This window comes from Budorcas taxicolor, chromosome 11, assembly GCF_023091745.1.
Source record: "Budorcas taxicolor isolate Tak-1 chromosome 11, Takin1.1, whole genome shotgun sequence".
Taxonomy (NCBI): Eukaryota; Metazoa; Chordata; class Mammalia; order Artiodactyla; family Bovidae; genus Budorcas; species Budorcas taxicolor.
In genome coordinates this window covers 34,428,771-34,448,302 of record NC_068920.1, presented here as the reverse complement: position 1 = coordinate 34,448,302, position 19,532 = coordinate 34,428,771, and positions in this window count along the sequence as shown.

Below are 19,532 nucleotides of genomic sequence, written 5' to 3'. Positions count from 1 at the left end.
GACATCAAATAAAACAAAGTAGGCTGTTTCAGGATATTCATGAGAGACTTTGGGAGGCCCAAGTTTATTTCAGCAGTTTAATGTTCTTTCATAATGTAGTAGGCAGCTTCTGAAAGTGCCTCCAGTAATCTCTGGCACCTGATCTTCATTTCTATGGACTAGATCTAGTAACTTGCTCCTAACTGAAAGACCTAGTAACTTGCTCCTAACAGAAAGAACATGGCAAAAATGATGGAATGACATTTCCAAGATTAGATAGGCAAAAAGTGACTTCTGGGATTTCCACAGTTGTCTGGTGGCCAAGACTCCAAGCTCCCAGTGCAGGGGCCCCGGGCTTGATCCCCGGTCAGGGAACTAAATCCCGCATGCCACAACTAAGAGCTTGCATGCCAAAACCAAATGATTCCATATGCTGCAAGGAAGATTGAAGTGCCTGTGAGCCACAACTTTGATCCAGCACAGCCAAATAAATAAATATAGCTTCTTGACTTGCAGGCTTTGTTGAAATAAGTACCATGTTGGAAATGTTCACATAACAAGAAGCTAAGGGTCACCTCTAGCCAAGAGACAACTAGGAACTCAAATCCTCAATGTGACAGTCTATAAGGAACAGCATCCTGACACCAACCACTTGGGTGAGCTTGAAAGTGGATTTTTACCCACTGAAGCTTTGAGATGATTACAGGCCCTGAGGGCATCTTTTATCCTGACTTGTGGGCATCTTGGGTATAGTCTGTGAAAAGCCCTGGAGAAGAGAACCCACCTAAGTAAGCAACACACTGATTTCTCATATATAGAAGCTTTGAGTTAAAAATGTGAGAACTCCCTGGTAGTCCAGTGGTTGGGACTTGGCGCTTTCACTGCCATATTGTTGTTTTTGTTCAGTTGCTAAGTCATGTCCAGCTCTTTGTGACCCCATGAACTGCAGTACGCCAGGCTTCCCTGTCCTTCTCTATCGTCCAGAGTTTGCTCAAACTCATATCCATTGAGTCGGTGATGCTATTCAGCAATTGCCTCCTCTGTCACCCCCTTTTCCTCTTTTCTTCACTGCTCTGGTCTGGGTTCAATCCCTGGTTGGGGAACTAATATCCCTCAAGCCAAGTGGCTTGACAGAAAAGATAGAAAAAACAAAACCAAACCAAAAAACTGTTGTTTCAAGCCACTGTTTTGAGATAATTGTTACAAAGCAATAGGTATGCATCCTACGGTGGTGCTAGCTGTAAGGAATCTGCCTGCCAATGCAGGAGCCGTGAGACGCAGGTAGGGAAGATCCCCTGGAGGAGGGCATGGCAACCCACTCCAGTATTCATGCCTGGAGAATCCCCATGGACAGAGAAGTCTGGCAGGCTACAGTCCACGGGGTTGCAAAAGAATCAGACACGACTGAAGCAACTGAGCACGTACACATGAAGATAGCATCAGTAGTTTACTTTTAAAAACAGAAATCAGAGACAGAAGAATTGAGATAAAACCTATTTACTTTACTTGTCAGAACAATCTAGGTATGCCTAGTATTTTGATAACTAGGTCAATATTCCAGCTGCAAGAGCTTGCCTTTCCCATTATGGTTTTCTGTTATCACACAGAACAATTTTACACATATGGGGAGAGGCTGCCCCATTTGAAAAGGAGGAGATAGCGATCAAGACAGGCCATCCTCGAATCAAATTAAACTGCTACTGCATTGAATGAGGGCTTGCTGGAAAGAGACCCTCATTTTCATTCTGACATCAATAAACATTTTTTCAAGTCAGGGGGTTAGTCAAGTGCTTCCAATTTTTATTTATTACTTTGAATTAGTTTTTATTCCAATACCAAAGAAAGGCAATGCCAAGGAATGTTCAAACTACAGTGCAACTGCACTCATTTCACATGTTAGCAAGATAATGTTCAAAATCCATCAAGTTAGGGTTCAACAGTACCTGAACTGAGAACTTCTAGATGTACTAGTTGGATTTAGAAAAGGCAGAGGAACCAGAGATCAAATTGCCAACATCTGTTGGATCATAGAAAAAGCAAGGGAATTCCAAAAATAAAAACCCCAGCTACTTCTGCCTCATTGACTCTGCTTAAGCCTTTGACTGTGTGGATCACAACAAACTGTGGAAAATTCCTATGGGATGGGAATATCAGACCACTATACAAGATCAAGAAGCAACAGTTAGAACCGGACATGGAACAAGGGACTGGTTCAAAATTGGGAAAGCAATATGTCAAGGCTGTATATTGTCACCCTGCTTATTTAACTTATATGCAGAGTACATCATGTGAAATGCTGGGCTGGATGACTCACAAGATGGAATCAAGATTGCTGGGAGAAATATCAACAACCTCAGATATGCAAATGATACCACTCTAATGACAGAAAACAAAGAGAAACAAAAGAATCTCTTGATGAAAGTGAAACAGGAGAGTGAAAAAGCTGGCTTAAAACTCAACATTAAAAAAACTAAGATCACGGCATCTAGTCTCATCACTTCATGGCAAATAGTTGGGGAAAATGTGGAAATAGTGACAGGTTTTGTCTTCTTGGGCTCCAAAATCACTGCAGATGGTGACTGCAGCCATGAAATTAAAAGACACTTGCTCCATGGAAGAAAAGCTATGAGAAACCTAGACAGTGTATTAGAAAGCAGAGACATCATCTTGCCGACAAAGGTCCGTATAGCCAAAGCTATGGTTTTTCCAGTAGTCATGTACAGATGTGAGAGCTGGACCATAAAGAAAGCTGAGTGCCAAAGAATTGATGCATTCGAATTGTGGTGCTGAAGAAGACTTTTGAGAGTCCCTTGGACAGCAAGGATATCAAACCAGTCAATCCTAAAGGAATCAATTCTGAATACCCACTGGAAGGACTGATACTGAAGCTGAAACTCCAATACGTTGGCCACCAGATGCAAAGAGTCAACTCACTGGAAAAGACCTTGATGCTGGGAAAGACTGAGGACAAGAGGAGCAGGGGTCGACAGAGGAGGAGATGGTTGGATGTCATCACCGACTCAGTGGACATGAGTTTGAGCAAATTCCGGGAGACAGTGAAGGACAGGGAAGCAGGTGTGGTGCAGTTCATGGGGTTTCAGAGTCAGACACGACTTAGCCACTGAGCAACAAAAACCTTGAATTGAGGCATTACAGGTTACTATTAAAACACAAAAACAAACACAATTACATGGTAAGAATAATGCATTGTACTTTCATTCACTAATGAGTGTACCCATTTATTTTACTGGGTCAGCCAATTAAGAAGTAATTAAGCTCTGAAAGCTGAAAGCCTGGAAAGTTGGGTTGTGGTTAAGTAAATCAGGAAAAATTCCCATAGACTAGGGATTAGGGGTGCTATAATGAATGTATGGAGAAGGCAATGGCACTCCACTCCAGTGCTCTCCCCTGGAAAATCCCATGGATGGAGGAGCCTGGTAGGCTGCAGTCAATGAGGTCGCAAAGTCGGACACGACTGAGGGACTTCTCTTTCACTTTTCACTTTTATCCATTGGAGAAGGAAATGGCAACCCACTCCAGCGTTCTTGCCTGGAGAATCTCAGGGATGGGGGAGCCTGGTGGGCTGCCGTCTATAGGGTCGCACAGAATTGGGAATGACTGAAGTGACTTAGCATGCATGCATAATAAATGTATAGCACAAGTAGGAAAGAACAAAATGAATATTCAAGGTACATTCATGAATAGCCTGCTCACTTTTTAAATTAACCGGGGCATTTATCAGGGTATCTGAAAGTCAGTGGATACTAAGTTGATTCTTACTGATTGTTTCTAGGGGACATGGTGTGTGCCAAAAATTGAGATAATAAAACTACAATACTTGGTTAAAAATAAAAGATGATGTACCTTAAGAAGTGCATAAAAAGGTGCCACAGAAATTCAGATATTGGAGAGAATGAGAAAAGGGTCTTGAGGCAGCAGAGCCTTTGCAAAGGCTGTAGTTAAGAGACTGCCCATCTCCCCTTTTCCCGTCTCAACTTAAAAGTCCCTTTTTCAGATAGATCTCTTCTATTACCCCGGCTAAAATCAGTCCCGCCTCAGGAGTCGCTCTTCCCTCGGCCACTAGTTTACACTCAGTTCACAGCTCTTCACACAACCTGCGATTGTTTTGCTTACTAATTTTATCCCTACCTTCCCAATTAGCCTTTAAACTTCGGGATGGCAGAAACAAGTCCGCCTTGTTCACTGGGGTGTGCCGGGCATAAAGCATGTGCTCAACAGACACTTGCTGGATGGCCCAGTGTAAAATGTGAAGTCAAAACAGGGTACTGGTGGAGGGATGGAAAAACGCTGCGTGTCCGGACATGGATTCCTAACGTAGCCCTTCCTCCGAAGAGCTCCGTCCGAGCCATATTTACACAACGTGCTCCGAGCCTCCAGGAGGGATCCTCGGGGGTGGACAGGCGCTGTGTCGCCAAAGAGGGCGGGCGCGGCTTTTCCTCGCTCCTCCAATATCCCGCCCCCAAGTCTGGACCGCACCCCCTCCCGATCCTCCATCGCTTCCGGGCCCCCACACCCTCGCCGGGCCCCGGGACCAGAGCCCGTCCCGGACCCCTCCTCCACTCGCAGGGCGTGGGGACCGTTAACTGCCCGCAGCGGCGCAGGGCGGTGCCGCCCCCGCCCGGCGCCCTCCGCCCTCCGCATCCCCCGCCCAGCTCCGCCGCCACGGTCACCCCATTCATCCAGCGGCAGTGCCGGCCAATCACCGCGCACGCATGGCGCCGCATCTGGCGATGGGGCGGGGCCGCGCCCGGCGCGCGCTCTCGGCCTCTCCGCGCCCGGGCTCGTGCTGGCCGGGGTCATTCCCGGGCAGTGACCAGCCTCCGCCCCTCGGTGACCCTGCGGGGACTTGGGTGGGGGTGAGGAGGCGGAGAGCTGCGCTGCTTGGAAGGTGGGAGTCTTAGTTCTGAGGGTAGTCAGGGCCTCGGAGGAAGAATGGAAAGTGGTCCTGATCTCGCAGCAGCCAGCCCCTCAAGAGAAACCCTAGATCCCTTCTTAGGAGTTGAACATGGGCATCCTGGATGAAAGCCAGGAATCCTAGCCTCTGGACCGCCAGGGCTGGAGGCTAGAAACAGTGGCTCTGGCTCTCTCCTGGCCTCCTCTCCCCCCCGCCCCCGACAAATCAAAAAATGTTTCAAAAAGGCAAACACTGTAGACACAGGTACAAAGTTTATTATTAGGGACACAGCGTAACATATGGGAGAGCACACAGACAAGCAATTTATTTAAAGTCAGAAGCAAGACAGAAATAGATAGTCTGAGAAAAAGGGTATGGGCATCCTCTCTGGTGAGGAGGTGCATAGTAAAGAGACGATTTTCTTTTCTTTCTTTTTTTTTTTAAGGATTTCATTTTCCCAGTGAAACATTTGAAAAAAAAATTTTTTTTTTTTGGCTGAGACACATGGTTTGCAAGATCTTAGTCCCTGTCCAGGGATGGCACGCATGCCCCCTGCAGTGGGAGCTCAGAGTCTTAACTAGTGGATCTTTAGGGTAGTCCCATAAAGAGGTTGGAGAAGGCAATGGCACCCCACTCCAGAACTCTTGCCTGGAAAATCCCATGGACAGAGGAGCCTGGTGCGCTGCAGTCCATGGGGTCGCTAAGAGTCAGACAGGACTGAGCAACTTCACTTTCACTTTCACGCATTGGAGAAGGAAATAGCAACCCACTCCAGTGTTCTTGCCTGGAGAATCCCAGGAATGGGGGAGCCTTGTGGGCTGCTGTCTATGAGGTCGCACAGAGCTGGACACGACTGAAGCAACTTAGCAGCAGCAGCAGCAGCATAAAGAGGTGGTTTAAATCCCTTATATATTATAATCCTTCTGGGTCTTTGTTTATCTTTGACCAATTATCTTATTACTTTTTCACACATGACCAGTCCTAGGACACTTGCCAACATGAGTGTGAATCTTTTTGCTAAGATGGATCCCACTACAAAAGCCTGTGAAGGTATGTCCACCATTATTATGGGGTAGTGTCCTCTCCCATTTTGATCTCCAAGGAGCTTTCCTGCGGATGCGTGCCTAAGGAAGTTTTCCTTGACCTCAGGAGTGGTGATCTTATCTCTTTACTTCAGCAGAGCTCGGCTTCTGCCACTCTCTTTGTTCTTGGAGTATCTGGGTGAGGACAAAGTTTGTTTTCCTCCACTTGACTAAACACCAGCTGTCCAACCTAGGGTCCCATTTGTTTCCTCCTTCAGTCCTGACTGCAGTGGTCCCATGCCCCTGGGACCCAGAGAGCCCTGAGGAACATCCAGACTAGCACAAAGGATGCTCCCCGTCCTGAGACGGGCCATTGGGTGGAATTGTGTGGGGCAGGAGAAAAAGGGAAGATGAATGAACAAGAAAATGTGTCTTTGGGCAGCTCAGCCCAAGTGTGATGCTAGGGAAGGGATGGAAGAGAAGCCTGAAGTTCTTAGGCATCTTTCACAGTCATCTTTTGTAACCCAGGAATTAGCCTGCATCGTAGACTTTGCTAATGCTTGTCCAGGCTGCTGAAAGTGGGGGTAAAACAAAAGGCTGCTTCTGTTCAGGTAAAGTTACATTTATTTTTGTATCTTCAAAAATTGGTGTTGACAATATCTCTCCTAGTATGTTCATAAATGGGCTTTTGTTTTTCTTCTGAACTATCTACCATAATGTCTTATTCACTATTAGGTGAAGAATTAAGAGGGAAGCTAGTGGCTTTTCTGTTGGTGGCAAAGGTCACTCCCTCCTTCCTCCCCCTCTCTCCTCCCTCTCACCCAAAACCTTAAGGCACAGAAAGCAGTTTGACCACAAATGCCACTAGATATTTTCACTTCTCACCTAATGCCCCTAACCAGTCTGTAGTGATAGATATTATCACCTACTTTAGACATCAAAACAGGCTCAGATATTAATCTGGCTAAAGTCAGTTTGTATGTCACAAAGTCTGGCCCTTTTCCACTCTTCTTCAGTCCCAGATGATGGAATCCATAATAAATGGAGGGTTGAAAGGAATCTAATGCTTTTGGTATCCTTAGCTAAGGTTGGCACATCTAGCCCAGTGCCAGCGCTTCTTAGAGTTGGGTTTTCATTGCTTGCAAAGTCTGTGAAGTACAGTTTCTGTGTCAGAACTTTGAAAGGTAGGAGAGTTCGTTGAAGCTCTGAAATACTAGGTCACATGTGGGCTGATGTCTCTTATGATCCTAGCCTGACTTGAAACAAAATCCCTTTCGTAATTACGTATTGGCAGCCTGGATACGGGAGGACTGCCCAGATCTTGCTCAGGAGCTTCAGTCTTTGTGGCAACTGGAGTACAGAAAAGTTGGATCAAAGAGTTAATTAGGTCACAGAATGCTTTTTGGAGAAAGTAGCAAGCTATGATTCGATTTTGACCTCAATCCAATTTAACAGATTGTTGGGGGGAGGGTGGGGAGCTGACTGCTTCACATTCCAGGCTATGGATACACAGAAAATGGGTGAGAAACTTTTCTTGCCAACTGAAAAAAATTGCAGTTAGAGTGAGGTGCATTAATGAGCTGAGCATATGAATAACAGTAAACACAGGCAGTACATACAATTACAATAGATATATAGGAGGCAAGACTCACAGTTCAGCTTTGACCAAGCAGTGTAGGTCAAAAGGTTGAAGAAGGAGAGAAGGTTCTTTAGGCTCCAAGCTAGAGAGTCAGGACTTTTCTTCATCAGTCAGGGAGGGCTTAAGAAAGAAATGCCAGGGACTTCCCAGGTGGTCCAGTGGTGCACCTTCCAATGCAGGGGAATCAGGGAGCTAGGATCTAAGGTTCTACATGTCTCACACCCCAAAGATCAAAGCATAAAACAGAAACAGTATTGTAACAAATTCAATAAAGACTTTAATAATGGTCCACATCCAAAAAAAATCTTAAAGAAATAGAAAGACATGCCAGTCCAACAATTTAGCTTATATGCAGCCCAATTCTTAAACATTTTTTTTTTTTAACAGCGTTCCTATTGCATTTGGTACAAAATCTCAACTCCTTACTTTGATATAAAGACCTGTACAAGCTGGGTCCTGCTTACCTCCCATCCGCCCCACTGTCTTCACTGGGTTGAGCTTACCTCCCCATTCAGGGCCACAGAGTCTATACTTGCACCGTTCTCATCTCTGTTTCTTGGAGCTGAAACTTTCTCTCCACCCCAGGCCTTTCACACATACTGACCCCCTGCCTGTCACCTTACTACCTTGCCCTCTTCTCTTCCCTGTTCCCAACTCATCCGTCCTTCCTTCTCAGCGTCACGTTTCTTCCTCTGAGAAGTTTCTCTTCTACATAAAGCCCACTATTATAACTCCTGTCAGATCTTTTTTGTTTGTTTGTTTTGTTTTCTCCAGGTACTTATCAAAACTTTGAAGATATTGTTTTTCATGGGACTTTCTTGACATCTGCTTGTCCTGTCGTCACACCTTCCTTTTTTCCCCCATAAAGCTTATAACTATAGCTTGTTTTTGATGTCTGCTGGCCTCACCTGTTTTTGGGCTCTGTACAGACATGGATTTCTTTCCCATTATATCCGGTGGTTAGCACAATGCTTGGCCCATTGTCAGTGCTCAATAAATATTTCTTGAGTTAATGATCAGGATCAGTTCTTAGGAAATAGTGGGGAGAAAGCTGAGTAAGTTTGGATGGAGCAGACTGAGTGGGGCCAAAGAGAGGCGTTTCTACTCAGTTGATTAGACCTGCAGCTGTTCAGTATGGGAGCCACTGGCCACATGTGGGTATTGAGCACTTGAAATGTGACTGAGGAACTGAATTTTAAATTCTACTTCATTTTAATTAATTTACATGTTCTTAAGTATATTTTGGGCTTCCCAGGTGGCGCTGGTGGTAAAGAACCTGCCTGCCAGTTCAGGAGATGTAAAGCGATGCATGTTTGATCCCTGGGTCCAGAAGATCCCCTGGAGGAGGGCATGGCTACCCACTGGAGAATCCCTTAGACAGAGGAGCCTGGCAGGCTACAGCCCATAGGGTTGCAAAGAGTCGGATACAACTGAAGCGACTTAACACACACACAAAGTATATTTAGAACAATGTGGGTATGTGAATCTTACTTTTTCAGCTATAAATTTTATGAAATCTAAACAGAGATCAATTTTTGCTGAAAATTTTGTCTTCTGAATTGAGAAGTATGGTAAATACCCTGGATTTTGAAAACCCCCCCCACACAAAAATACTGTAAAGTATCTCCTTTTTCCCTATTGATTACATTTTGAAATTGTAACATTTTGGATATAGTAGGTTAAGTAAAATATATTTTTAAAATTGGTTTTAAAATTGTTTTTTTAGGCATATTCTAACAAGAATTGAAAATGGGACCCAGAGAGATACTTGTATACCAATGTTCCCAGCAGCATTATTCATAATAACCAAAAGATGCTGACACCCAAATTTCTATCAACAAATGACTCAATAACCAAAATATGATGTATGTAATGAAATATTATTCAGCCTGAAAGAGGCATAACGTTCTGACACATGGTACTACAGAGATGAACCTTGAAAACATGCTAAGTGAAACAAGCCAGCCACAGAGGGAAAAATATTATATGACTTCACTCACATAAGTAGTCAAATTTATAGAGACAGAAAGTAGAATAGAGATTATAGGGGTCTAGGGAAGAGGGAGATGGGAGTTAGTATTTAATGAGTACATAATTTCTGTTTGGGATGATGAAAATGTTCTGGAAATGGATAGATGATGGTTGCACAACATTGTGTACTTCAATGCTACTGGACTGTACATTTAAAAGTGGTTAATGGGGAGGGAGGTGGGAGGGGGGTTCATGTTTGGGAACACATGTGAGAATTAAAGATTTTAAAATTAAAAAAAAAAGTGGTTAAAATGTGAATTTAACTTCATTTTTAATGAGTTTGAAAAATTGATTTTACTTTTTCCTTTGAAAAAATGTGGCTTCCAAAACAATTATCCACCAATTGCAATTAAATTTGAAAACACATGCACAGAATATGACTTCTAGAAAATTTAAAATTATGTAAGTGGCTTTCTCCTTATGTTCTATTAGATGGCACTAGGTGAAACAATTGGGAACCCTGGGGAGGATGAGTAAATTTATGCAATGAGGGTCTCACTAATGTCCATGACACCAGGAAGTCTGTTTTACAAAAAGGGCGGGAGGGTAGCAAATAGTGACGAACCGAAGAATTTAGAATTTGGTGGAATATGCTATGTATAAAAAGGCATATGAGGAAAAGCCTGGGTGGAAGGAGAGCGTGCACAGTAAGATTTAATCTAGGTGGGGCTGCCTTTGTGGCTGCAGTGAGAACCTTCTACAGATAGTATTTCCTTTACAGTAACAGGATAAATTGACAGTAAGCCCAGTGCAATGTTCCTTAATTGTTATGGGATCAAATGAGTTCCTAGCGTGAAAGAGCTTTCTAATCTGAGGCAAGAGGCTCAAGTGAGGTGAGAGATATAGGTGAGGCACAGTTAATGTTAATCACAAGCATGAGATTCTTTTTCACTGTGATCATAGCAATGCTTTCTATCTGTTCTGGCTTCTGAAGAGAAGTCTAAGCTTTGGGGCTATTTATACCAGTGCCACATGTTTGATCTTTTATACAAAACTGTGAGAAGGTTCACTTGTTATGACTTCTTGATACTTCAACTATAGAAACCCACTTTCCCAAACTTCTTTGGTGGTCCAGTGGTTCAGCCTACATGGTTCCACTGCAGGAGTCACAGATTCGATCCCTAGTTGGTGAATTAACATCAAGCTTTCTGAGTGGCATGGTCAAAATAAAAAGAGAAAAGAAACCCACTTTTCGAAACATTGCAGTGTTTTAAGTTTAAGAATGTTCTTGGAGAATGACTGTCTTCATGTGTCCAACATTGTCCTATTTGTGAGGTTTTCAACCACCCAGAAGCCAGGCAAGTACGGACCCAAACACAGAATGTGCACTAGGCCTGAGGACAAATGGTATGGGAGAAGATGGAGAGACATCAGTTAAGACAAATTCCACTGTTGGACATTGTCTGACACTCGAAAGCCACTGTGAGATCCAAGACCCAGAACTGATGCAGGGCTGATCTTGTGGGTTCTCAGGGATTTGAGCCTGACCCCAGCACGTGCTTTTGAACTGTGGTGTTGGAGAAGGCTCCCAAAAGTCCCTTGGGTCCCTTGGACTGCAAGGAGATCCAACCAGTCCATCCTAAAGGAAATCAGTCCTGTTATTCACTGGAAGGACTGATGCTGAAGGTAAAGCTCCAATACTTTGCCACCTGACTTGAAGAGCCAACTCATTGGAAAAGATCCTGATGCTGGGAAAGATTGAAGGCAGGAGGAGAAGGAGATGATAGAGGATGTGATGGTTGGATGGCATCACTGACTCAATGGACATGGGTTGAGCAAGCTTTGGGAGATGGTGAAGAACAGGGAGAACAGGGAAGCCTGGCGTTCTGTAGTCCATGGGGTCGGAGACAGTCAGACAGGACTGAGCGACTGAACAACAACAGCAACCAGCACATCCTTACAGCCCTCCACACAGTTTAGGAAACAGTCCAAGTCTTTGAGCTTGCCCCAGATTAAGGATGGCTATCACTGGGGCTGGACACCAAGTCCAGCCTGTGCAGAATGATGTAGGCATCTACAGAAGTAAAATTTCATCTGAGTTGGGCTGAAACTGACTCTAACCCTGGGAATATAGGGGGGAAAACCCAAGTTCACAGAAGAAAAATCTCTACATCTAGAATATGAATTCAATACTCTACCAAAAAAAAAAAAAAGCAGGGATATTCTCTGTGCAGATCAGATGCATAGTATATGCTAAACTGTACCAAATAAGTTTTTAGCTTCTCAACTTATATTTATTGCTGTTTTTATTTTTTAAAATATAAATTTATTTATTTTAATTGGAGGCTAATTACTTTACAATATTGTATTGGTTTTGCCATACATTAACATGAAGCCGCCACTATTGCTGTTTTTAGATTAGTGTAGCTTAGTTCTTTTTAAAGATCTCTTAAGGTCTAAGATTATATCCTTGTCTGACTATTTTAGTAATTATCAAAATTCAATACCTGGACCAACATCTATAGCGTTGTTTTGTTGCTGGTATGGAGGACGTGGGTAAGGAGTATATTTTTAATACTACCCAAATTCCCACATCCCAATCTCAATGAAAATTGTGTCTTTGACGGGACTTTACCCTTAACTTCTATTGTAATGGCCAGATCACGGCTAGGACTTTGCATTATGTTTTTAGATATCACAAGTCCTTGAGTTACTAATGTGAGTTATTCCTGTTTGTCAGTTCTGAAAAGAAAGCTATTTCTGTCCATTATTTAAGACATTCCATGGCTGGTGACTCAGATGGTAAAGAATCTGCCTGCAATGCAGGAGTCCGGGTTTCAATCCCTGGGTCGGGAAGATCCCCTGGAGAAGGGACTGGCTACCCACTCCAGTATTCTTGCCTGGACAGAAGATTCCGTAGACAGAGGAGCCTGGTGGGCTGCAGTCCATGGGATCACAAAGAGTCAAACACAACTGAGCGACTAACACTTTCACTTTCACGGCTATGTTTGCTCTTGACCATGTGAGAATTAGAGGTAGTTATCTGAAAATAGAGAGGCATCAACTTTGGCTGGAGTCTCTTAAGTAACAATTGGTTTAATTTAACTTGATAATGATTCTAGCGTCTATCACCTCCCACTGCAATGGAAAATGTGAGCATTACAGGGAAACAAAGAGGCATGGGGAAGAAGCATTCCTATTAAATGCTTCTATTGTCTGAGATTAACTTTACAGATATGGCGCCAAACAGGAGACTATGAAAAATCACTATTATATAAATTAGCAAGTTTCTTGACTCATTTCTTCTTATCTGTAATGCCAGAGAATGCATTTCAACAAGAGATGCTAAGGGACTATGGAATAATCTAAGCCTTTTATTCTAGTAATAACTACGTCATATAAATGTTACTTAGCTTTTTAAGTGGCTCTGGGAAAGCGCTAGTGATATTATATGTAATGTGATTACAGTATCTGCACACTAAATCGTCCTGGTGTGGACATTTCTGGGTTCTAAACTTGTGGTAGTAGTTACTGTAGTTATTGATTTTTATGAGCAAAATTAATGGTTATAGTTTTGTATTGTTTCTTGTGTCTTTTGTCTCTTGACAAGAAGCCATCTTCCTAAAATCTTGTGAATATTTACATAACAATGTTAATTAGAACTTTAATAGGAAGGGCAGAAACCATTGTTTGTGGCTGTTTCTATTTCCTAAAGTATTCATGAATTCCCAAATCCACATGTTTTAATGAATACAGATTTTAAAATCAGTGAAGCAGGGCATCCCTGGTGGCTTAGTGGTAAAGAATCCAATGGCCAAAGCAGGAGACACGGGTTTGATCCCTGATCTGGGAAGATCCCACAAGCCTCGAAGCAACTAAACCTGGGCACCACAATGAAGAGTAGCCCACACAGCAATGAAGGCCCAACACAGCCAAAAATTGATAAATGAATAAATAAATAAAATTATTAAAAACATCTAAAAAATCAGCTAAGCAACATTATAGCCCTCAATATAAAAGGAGGACAATGATTTGCTCTCAGTATTATAGGTTAACAAATCAAACTGTCCTTTTATATTGATCTTGCACCTTTTTTGTCACCCTGCTTATTCAACTTATATGCAGAGAACATCATGTGAAATGCTGGGCTGGATGAAGCACAAGCTGTAATCAAGACTGCTGGGAGAAATATCAATAACCTCAGATATGCAGATGACACCACCCTTATAGCAGAAAGCAAAGAAGAACTAAAGAGCCTCTTGATGAAAGTGAAAGAGGACAGTGAAAAAGTTGGCTTAAAATTCAACATTCAGAAAACTAAGATCATAGCCTCCAATCCAATCACTTTATGGCAAATAGATGGGGAAACAATGGAAACAGTGACAGACTTTATTTTCTTGGGGTCCAAAATTACTGAATTTGGTGACTGTAGTCATGAAAGTAAAAGGTGCTTTCTCCTTGGAAGAAAAGTCATGACCAACCTAGACAGCATATTAAAAAGCAGAGACATTACTTTGCCAACAAAAGTCCATCTAGACAAAGCTATGGTTTTTCCAGTAGTCATGTATGGATGTGAGAGTTGGATTATAAAGAAAGCTGAGCACTGAAGAATTGATGCTTTTGAACTGTGACACTGGAGAAGACTCTTGAGAGTCCCTTGGACTACAAGGAGATCCAACCAGTCCATCCTAAAGGAAATCAGTCCTGAATATTCATTGGAAGGACTGATGCTAAAGCTGAAACTCCAATACTTTGGCCACCTGATGTGAAGAACTGAGTCACTAGAAAAAGACCCTGATACTGGGAAAGATTGAAAGCGGGAGGAGAAGGGGATGACAGAGAATGAGATGGTTGGATGGCACCACTAACTCAATGGATATGACTTTGAGTAAGCTCTGGGAGTTGGTGATGGACAGGGAAGCCTGACATGCTGCAGTCCAGGGGGTTGCACAGAGTCAGACACAACTGAGCGACTGAACTGAATCTTTCTTTTCAGTTTGAACATGCATCTTTTACACAGTTGTGCAATTTTGGTTCCACCTTTTTGTTTTTTTGGCCTCACTACGTGGCATGTGGGATCCTAGTTCCCTGCCTAAGGAGTGAACTTGTGCCCCCTGCAGTAGAAGCTCTGAGGCCTAACCACTAGACTGCCAGGGATTTCCCTGGCTCTACTTTTTCTTAACCTTCTAGTTAACAGTAATGTTTTTCCATCACTACATTATCTTTTTATAAAATTTCTGTTAAATGACTGCACCACAGTCATTGCCTAAGCCATTGGTGCTCAGTGCAAATGTCCAGGCATTGAACCAAACCTATTGAATTCAAAATACAGCTGACCCTTGAACAGGGAGGGAGTCAGGCATACCAATGCCCCAAAGTCCAAAATCCAAACGTAACTTTACAGTGGGCCCTGTGTAACTTGGCTTCCTATGCATCCTTGGATTCAACCAACCTTGGATTCAATCAACCTCAGATCGGTAGTACTGTGGTATTGACTATTGAAAAAAATCTGCCTTTAAGTGGACCCATGCAGTTCAAACCTGTGTTGTTTGAGGGCCAGCTGCACTGGGAGTTGAGAACCCATTTTTGCTTTACCAAAGGCACTCACCGAGTTTGGGGATCAGGGAAGGAAATGGACACAAAGGCCTGCCCTTCCAGAGTCAAAATGCTTCCGCACCTTTTCTCTTTCTAGGAGTCTGACACCACTGTGGAGTATGCCCCAGGCCCGATGTTAAGTGTCTCTGCTTGTAGCTTCAGTCCTGTCCCTTTACTGTGAAAGAAATGTGTGACCTCTAATAGCTAGAGAAGTTTGATACTGCCCTTCTACCTCTTTCTGTTAAACTTGAATCGGCATAAATCTGAGCTTCAGAAGAAGTTGGAATTTAAGGAACTAATTAGGCAACAGAGAGTGAAAAAAAAGTGTGCTAAATTTTGACAGCAGGTCACGGAGTCATGTGGCCAGAATGAGGCTTGTGGAGCTGAAAGCTGCACATTTAGGCCTGGTTTGAGATCAGAGCAGAGGGTTTCGGGAGAGGCTGTTTAAGTTTTGGGTAACTGAGAGTGTTTTGAGGTTTCTGAGGAGGAAAAATAAGATTCTACCTGGATTACGAAGTTACTTTGGCAGTGGTGAGAAGGAATCACCAGACGGGAAGAAGATGAATTAGAGGGTGTTTACACAAAATTTGTAATGAAATTATGGACCCATAGCTAGTAAAAACAGAATGACGTGGCTGCAGAAGGAGAGAACTCATGAAAGTGATGAGCATCTGGGAAATGTTTGGTAGCATTCATTATGTAAAATTCAGGGCAGGGACTTCCTTGGTGGTTTAGTGGTGAAGACTCTGTGCAGGGGACACACGCTTGATTCCTGGTTGGGGAACTAAGATCCTGCATGCTGCTTGGCACAGCCACACACACACACACAAAATTCAGGGCAATAAGCAGGCTTTTGACAGATGTGAAGAACATAATGAATGCAGTTTTGGATATTTTGTACCAGTTATCTAGGACAGCACAACTCATATCATTTATGCCAAGTAATTATATTCAATTCAGCTCAACATGTATTTCCAGAGGTCCTACCACTTGTTACGTGTTAGAGATCATACAAAGATGAATAAGACAAATCTTGCCTTTAATAGCTTTCATGCTGATGAAGAAAATAAATATAAGCAATGAAAAAAGGTGAAATACATAAGAGAGGTACAGGAGCCATCCAGACCTGAAGAGGAAAAAGACTATAGTCCTTTGGGGGTGAGACCTAATGGTTAGGATAGGATAGGCTAGGAAAATATTTTTTTTAATTAAAAAATGTTTGTTTCTTAAATACCAAAGATATCTATTGAAATCATCAAATTCAGAGACATCTAGCAAGTGTTAACTCAATGTGCACCCAAGTATAATGAATATACTACCAAAATCTTGGTGAATTTATTCCCAGGGGATGACATGAGATGCGTAGGTGAAAATACATGCCTAAAAACAGTGAAGAGAAAGATTGGCAAAGATTATTTGGGATATTTGGACATACTGTAGACTATATTTGAAATTCCTAGGTGGTTCAATGGTGAAGAACCTGCCTGCCAATGCAGGAGGTGTGGGAGACTCAGATTTGATCCCTGGGTCAGGAAGATCCCCTGGGAGGAGGGCATGGCAACCCACTCTAGTATTCTTGTCTGGAGAATCCCAGGGACAGAGGAGCCTGGTGTGCTGCCGTCTATGCGGTCGCACAGAGTTGGACACGTCTGATGCAACTTAGCAGCAGCAGCATTTCTGCTTCTGAATGATCTGAAATAACCAAGTCAGTAGGCTTTATCTGGCACAGTCAGTTCCCAGGCAACTTGCCAGTTAAGGTCAGCTTCTGTCTCTCTTTTTTCCCCTTGACTTCATTGCTGGGCATGTGGGGTCTTAGTTCCCGGATCAGGGATGACACCCAAAACATGGAGTCTTAACCACTGAACCTCCAGGAAGTCCCAAGGGCAGCTTCTGTGAATGCTGCGGTGAATAATGGGAGCACTTGCACAAATGTCTTTTGCAACTCCTTGATTTTTTAGTACTGCCTTTTTTAGTTTATTGATAAAAACAAATATGCATTTTCTTCCAAACTGTCCGCGGTAAGTTCTCTGATAAGTGGAACATGAGAGCCAGGCTGTGCAGCAAACTGGTCAGTGTCCATCTCCTCCCATGTGCAAATCTTCCTTTTTTTCCTCCTGGAAAGAAGTTCATGCCTGGTGGACTCTGGTACAATTACAACTAGTGCGTGTTTGTAATTGTAAATGAAAAATTTTCATTTTTCCTTAGAATATCCAATCGTTGCCCCAGAAGAGGCAAATACTCCTCCAGCACCAAGTATCACACCAGCTCCTGCTCTTTCTGACCACAAACGTATGTTTTCAACCACACGCCTTCTTCACATTCTTTTTTGCAGTTTCCCCTTTTCTTTGCATAGTAACTAGCTGCTTCCTGTCTCCCAGCTGGGCAGTATTTTTTTTTTTTTTTTCATATCTCTAGTGTCATAAGTGGAGAAGGCAATGGCACCCTACTCCAGTACTCCTGCCTGGAAAATCCCATGGACAGAGGAGCCTGGTAGGCTGCAGTCCATGGGGTCGCTAAGAGTCAGACATGAGTGAGCGACTTCACTTTCACTTTTCACTTTAATGCATTGGAGAAGGAAACAGCAACCCACTCCAGTGTTCTTGCCTGGAGAATCCCAGGGACGGGGGAGCCTGGTGGGCTGCCGTCTATGGGGTCGCACAGAGTCGGACACGACTGAAGTGACTTAGCAGCAGCAGCAGTTTCATAAGAGTTAGGACTATGGCCCATGATTCTATTGGCTCTTTTTCTTTGTTGTTGATGATAAGCTTTGTCTTGTTTTCATTGTCTTTGCTTTATTTAATAATTGTGAGGTTGGCTTCTAACAGCACATCATCATTAATTGAGAAGTGAGACAGCTCAGGAGGTGTGACTCAGTGTCCCTTCAAGAGAGGTGATGCATCATCGTTTTCAACTGGAGCGTTCTCTGACTCAACAGGAACACCTGTATTCTCCTGCTTTTTGTCTCAGGACTAGGAGGGTGACTGGAACCGCCAGCCAAAGCAGACTTTCCAGCATCTCAGCCAAAGCCACTGCCCTGTCCCAGAGAGGATGCTCGAGATGACCTAGAGTCAGGATGGGATCTGCTCAACACGGAGTGTTGATGTTGTCTCTCTTATCTTTACATTTTTTTTATTACAGTCACATTGGCTCATAACATTGGTTTATAACTCGTTTCACGTGTACAACATTACATTCTACTTCTGTATGCCCTAGAACATGTTTTCCACCTCAGATTCGTTGACAGTTCCGTCTGATCGCCCACTGTTGGTAGCCCTCCCACTCGGCTCTCCCCGCCCCCCCCCCCCCCCCCCCCCGTGCCCCTTCCTATATTGTCACCACTACTCTATTCTGTGTATCTACCTGTTTGTTTTTGTTTGGTTTGTTCATTTATTTATCTAAAAATTGATTTTGATGTGGCCCATTTTTAAAGTCAGCTTCCCAGGTGGTGCAGTGATAAAGAAACAGCCTGCCAATTCAGGAGATGCAAGAGACTCGGGTTCCATCCCTGGGTTGGGAAGATGCCTTGGAGTAGGAAATGGCAACCTCCTGCAGTATTCTTGCCTGGAGAATTCCATGGACAGAGGAGCCTGGTGGGCTACAGTCCATGGGTTCAGGAAGAGTCAGATACATCTGAGCAACTGAACACACACACACATTTTGAAGTCTTTATTGAATTAATTACAATATTGTTTCCGTTTTATGCTTTGTTGTTTTGGCCACAAGGCATGTGGGATCTTAGCTTACCCACCAGGGACTGAAGCAGCACCCCTGGATCTGAAGGCGAAGTCTTAACCACTGGACTACCGAGGAACTTCCTTATTATTTTTTTTCATTTTTATGTTTATATTCCACATAAGGGTGAAATCATACAGTATTTGGCTTTATCTGTCTGACTTATTTCACTTAGCATGACATCATGTAGTTTCATCCATGTTGTGTGCAAATGGCAAGATTTCATTTTTTTCATGCCTGAGTAATATTCCATTGTACGTATGTACTACAGTTTCTTCTTCTCTTTTATAGTTGATTTACAATGTTGTGTTTATTTATTTTTTGGCTGCACCTGAGGCATGTGGGATCTTAGTTCCCCAAACAGGGATCGAACCTGCATCTCCTGCATTGGAAGGTGAAGTCTTAACCACTGGACCCTCAGGGAGGTCTTTATACCACAGCTTCTTTTTTGTGGCTATTGTTGTTGTTTTTGGACTTTTATTTATTTTTAACTAAAGGATCATTGCTTTACAATATTGTGTTGGTTTCTGCCATATATCAACATGAGTCAGCCATGGAATACATATGCCCCCTCCCTCTTGAACCCCCTTCTACCTTCCACCCCATCCCACCCCTCCAGGATGTCACAGAGCACCGCTTTACCACTCACTCAGTTTCTTTGTCCACTCATCTGTTGATG